Below are 5,000 nucleotides of genomic sequence, written 5' to 3'. Positions count from 1 at the left end.
ACTTTAATATACGCTATTGGAGCTGGAATTACCGCGGCTGCTGGCACCAGACTTGCCCTCCAATAGATACTCGTTAAAGGATTTAAAGTGTACTCATTCCGATTACGGGGCCTCGGATGAGTCCCGTATCGTTATTTTTCGTCACTACCTCCCCGTGCCGGGAGTGGGTAATTTGCGCGCCTGCTGCCTTCCTTGGATGTGGTAGCCGTTTCTCAGGCTCCCTCTCCGGAATCGAACCCTGATTCCCCGTTACCCGTTACAACCATGGTAGGCGCAGAACCTACCATCGACAGTTGATAAGGCAGACATTTGAAAGATGCGTCGCCGGTACGAGGACCGTGCGATCAGCCCAAAGTTATTCAGAGTCACCAAGGCAAACGGACCGGACGAGCCGACCGATTGGTTTTGATCTAATAAAAGCGTCCCTTCCATCTCTGGTCGGGACTCTGTTTGCATGTATTAGCTCTAGAATTACCACAGTTATCCAAGTAACGTGGGTACGATCTAAGGAACCATAACTGATTTAATGAGCCATTCGCGGTTTCACCTTAATGCGGCTTGTACTGAGACATGCATGGCTTAATCTTTGAGACAAGCATATGACTACTGGCAGGATCAACCAGGGAGCTGCGTCAACTAGAGCTGAGCAGCCGGCCGCCCGGGAGTGTGTCCCGGGGGCCCGCGCGAACACGCAAGCGTCCGCTCAATTATTCTGCAAACAGGAGGAGGCTGAGCTCCCCTGCACAACACACCTCGAAACCCTCTCAGGTCCCGGCGGCGCGCAGCGCCGTCCTAAGTACTTGGTCGGGTTCGAGAGAGGCGCAATCGCCCGGAGTTAGGCGAGTAGACGCTTTAGGTGCGACCACCCGTGCTCCCAACTGAGCTTGCCGCTGCCGACAGAGGCCCGGGAGCGTGCTGTCGTGGCATTGCCGGCGGGAGACAACACGCGCCACCTACGGTGACCGGCAGCTCCAACGCCAGCGCCACAGAAGGACAAAAGCCCCACTTGGGTGCCGAAGCGAACTCTCCCAGCACAGCGCACGCGCCAACACGTCCGCACAGCTGCGATACAAACCACCTGCGAGAACCGCTGGGGCGACCGAGCAGCAGACGGCGTCGCGGCGCCGAGCGCCGGGCGGCGGCGCATCCTCAGCGCACAAAGTCCTCAATCGGACCAGCACACTGCAGATGGCCACCGCGCTTCGCACCGGGCCCGCGAGGACCTACTTTGGCCGCAAGGCGCCGCGAGCAGGGGGCGCCGGCGCGCAGCTGCGCCGCCTGCCGCGTCCGTCGGCCGGCGCGCCTGCCACTGGCCGCCCCCACCAGCCGGCTGTGGCGCGTGCGCCCACGCACCGCGCTGCCAGCACGCCGGGCGGCCCCCCCTCACCGGCCGGGGACGGTCCCACCCAGCCACCGCCGCGTATCGCCTCACACCCAGATCCCCTTTCACGTTCGTGGGCATGGTGGGTCCCCTTTCACGTTCGTGGGCATGGTGGGTCTCCCTGAAACAACCGGTTAATAGCTCGACCGATCGTCGCCAACACTGATTCACCTCTAGCGAGAACAACCGCACCACAACGGGTTACCAGTTGTTCATTTGCGTAACGTCACCAGCAAACGTACACGTCCATCGCCATTTGCAACGAGTATTGCATGCCTGTGTCAGGTGTCACAACACACTACGTCTGCCCACATAGACGCAACAACATGTGCACGCCTAGAGAACACGTGGAAGGTAGACCCCGTACGTATGCGGTGTCCATTGCGCGAACGACTGTCAGCCCGCCTCTGCAGCATGTCGCAGATGTGGAACGCGGTGCAACATGCTATCACGGTGTGTGAGAAGAGACGACTACGTCCGAATACACGCTCCACTACATCAACAGACTGCTCATGCTGATCGCCATCCAGGGCGTCCGTTCCTCCCACACGTCTGTATGGCGTACCACACTGCAATCCAGCTCTTATAGGGAGACGACACGTAGCTGCGTGCACAATATTTGGACTGTATGGTCCGCCGTTGCTAGGCGCAGTCGTCATACGGTCACATGTGCCACGATGTATCATTCAGTACATACGGACCAATGTGCAGTACAGTTTGTGGGTTTTGCGTACATCGGCGGACAGGTGACAGGCCGTACCACAACGTAGGCTGAGTACGTCGGCATGCGAAGGGCATTGAACATGCAAACTTCTCACCGACCAGCTTGCGAAGGCAGGGGGGAAGGGGGGGGGGGGGCGGCATGTACGTCCTGCTGCTATCCACACTACAGTGTATAGCAGGAGCATGTGGAAAGTCAGCAACACCTGCAAGGTGTTTAACATGACGCGATACACAGGGGACCGGGCAGTGCGAGTAGGGAACTATATTGCGAGGGTTGCGGTTAGGCAACACTACACCAATTTAACGGGTTGCATAACAATTACAGAGCAGGTTTAGCGACAACGTGCGTCAGGTTAAGGCGCAATATAGTTTAGGTTACGGCGCACTTTAGGTTAGGTTAAGGCACATTATAGGTTAGGTTAAGGCACATTATAGGTTAGGTTAAGGCACAACATGGGTTAGGTTAAGGCACAACATGGGTTAGGTTAAGGCACAACATGGGTTAGGTTAAGGCACAACATGGGTTAGGTTAAGGCACAACATGGGTTAGGTTAAGGCACAACATGGGTTAGGTTAAGGCACAACATGGGTTAGGTTAAGGCACAACATGGGTTACGTTAAGGCACAACATGGGTTACGTTAAGGCACAACATGGGTTAGGTTAAGGCACAACATGGGTTAGGTTAAGGCACAACATGGGTTAGGTTAAGGCACAACATGGGTTAGGTTAAGGCACAACATGGGTTACGTTAAGGCACAACATGGGTTACGTTAAGGCACAACATGGGTTACGTTAAGGCACAACATGGGTTACGTTAAGGCACAACATGGGTTACGTTAAGGCACAACATGGGTTACGTTAAGGCACAACATGGGTTACGTTAAGGCACAACATGGGTTACGTTAAGGCACAAATTAGGTTAGGTTAAGGCACAAATTAGGTTAGGTTAAGGCGCAACGTAGGTTAGGTTAAGGCACAACGTAGGTTAGGTTAAGGCACAACGTAGGTTAGGTTAAGGCACAACGTAGGTTAGGTTAAGGCACAACGTAGGTTAGGTTAAGGCACAACGTAGGTTAGGTTAAGGCACAACGTAGGTTAGGTTAAGGCACAACGTAGGTTAGGTTAAGGCACAACGTAGGTTAGGTTAAGGCACAACGTAGGTTAGGTTAAGGCACAACGTAGGTTAGGTTAAGGCACAACGTAGGTTAGGTTAAGGCACAACGTAGGTTAGGTTAAGGCACAACGTAGGTTAGGTTAAGGCACAACGTAGGTTAGGTTAAGGCACGATATAGGTTAGGTTAAGGTACGATATAGGTTAGGTTAAGGTACGATATAGGTTAGGTTAAGGTACGATATAGGTTAGGTTAAGGTACGATATACGTTAGGTTAAGGTACGATATAGGTTAGGTTAAGGTACGATATAGGTTAGGTTAAGGTACGATATACGTTAGGTTAAGGTACGATATAGGTTAGGTTAAGGTACGATATAGGTTAGGTTAAGGTACGATATAGGTTAGGTTAAGGTACGATATAGGTTAGGTTAAGGTACAATATAGCTTAGGTTCAGATACACATTGTTGTAGGGAAAGGTGTATTTGGGGGGGGGGGGCGGCAGGTTCGTTGATAGTGATTATCGTAATTGGATGCCTGCGGCATTATCCGATTTGTCACGTCAGGATGCACTTTTGGCTCATGACAGGCGGCGCTCCGATTCCATGGTTGTGGCAGATCTGTGTCTTTCATTCCTGCCATTGTTTGTGTGCTGTGACAGGAGGCAGTATTGTGATGTTGGGTGCACCCCTGTGTAGGACATGTGTGGGTGTTCGTGGCTTAGCTGAGCAATGTGCGGATGTCGGAAGGGTGGGATATTGTGTTTTCTGGGTGGACCTCCCGGTCTGGTAATGATAGTGTGGATTGTGTCATGTGGCGGAGAGGATGCACTGGATGTTCTTCCATGCTGGTGGTTAGATATTGTGTGTGTGCCTGTTACAGGCAGAGAGTAGTGTGTGATAAGAGAGTAGTGTGTGATAAGAGTGTCTGGCTGACGTGTGGTTCTCATTGTGTGCAGAGTCTTTCAGCATGTATAGGGACGGTTGTATATATTATCTGTATTCTGATGGCTCTGCATCTATTACTAATCAGTGCCGTGTATACGGTTACTCTGGTTCCAGTCGAAACTGTTCTATCTCTGTACATTAGTGACACTACGGCTCCACTATGTTGCCGCCCCTGTCGGCCGTTTCCCCCAGTGTATGGCTAATGATTATCAGCAGTCAGTCTATTAGTCAATACCGGTAGTGTGACGACGTCAAATGTCCGGGATGGGGGAAGCTACACCCTTCCCGTGGGTCAGGGCCTAGAAAGACTCTTCCCACGCAGGAGACTGACTGTCGTTACTCTTCCGAGACATATATGTGCCCAGCGTTTTTTGCGACTGCGAGTGCAACGCCAGGAGGCTCGGACTGTCGTTACTCTTCCGAGAAATATATTTGCCCAGCGTTTTTTGCGACTGCGAGTGCAACGCCAGGAGGCTCGGACTGTCGTTACTCTTCCGAGAAATATATGTGCCCAGCGTTTTTTGCGACTGCGAGTGCAACGCCAGGAGGCTCGGATTGTCGTTACTCTTCCGAGATATATATTTGCCCAGCGTTTTTTGCGACTGCGAGTGCAACGCCCACGGGTGCCGACATGGATGGGGCGCTTCCTAGCTGATGGCTCAGCATGAGAATCCGTACAGTGAGCAATGCGATCGCGTCTGTAGCTTGTACGTGGTACAGCTCGCAGCTCATGAATAGGGACAGCGGGAATGTCGCATATTGGAAATATCTCTTCATGAAACGCATGTTATAGGTGTGGATTGCACCTTACGAGTGCGGGAAACGTCCGCCGTTCATC

The 5,000-nt window shown here is 52.6% G+C and overlaps 1 non-coding gene across 1 annotated transcript in view; it reads right to left on the bottom strand.

Moving 5' to 3' along the window:
• LOC126436098 (small subunit ribosomal RNA) overlaps window positions 1–626 on the bottom strand; it is a 1,909-nt gene extending 1,283 nt beyond the window's left edge. The window contains exon 1 of the ribosomal RNA XR_007580421.1: window positions 1–626. This exon is cut by the window's left edge and continues 1,283 nt beyond it. This is a non-coding gene — a ribosomal RNA (small subunit ribosomal RNA).
• Between the last annotated feature and the right edge of the window lie 4,374 nt (window positions 627–5,000).

This window comes from Schistocerca serialis, unplaced genomic scaffold (assembly GCF_023864345.2).
Source record: "Schistocerca serialis cubense isolate TAMUIC-IGC-003099 unplaced genomic scaffold, iqSchSeri2.2 HiC_scaffold_1226, whole genome shotgun sequence".
Classification (NCBI taxonomy): Eukaryota; Metazoa; Arthropoda; class Insecta; order Orthoptera; family Acrididae; genus Schistocerca; species Schistocerca serialis.
This window is presented reverse-complemented; position numbering and strand designations above follow the sequence as displayed.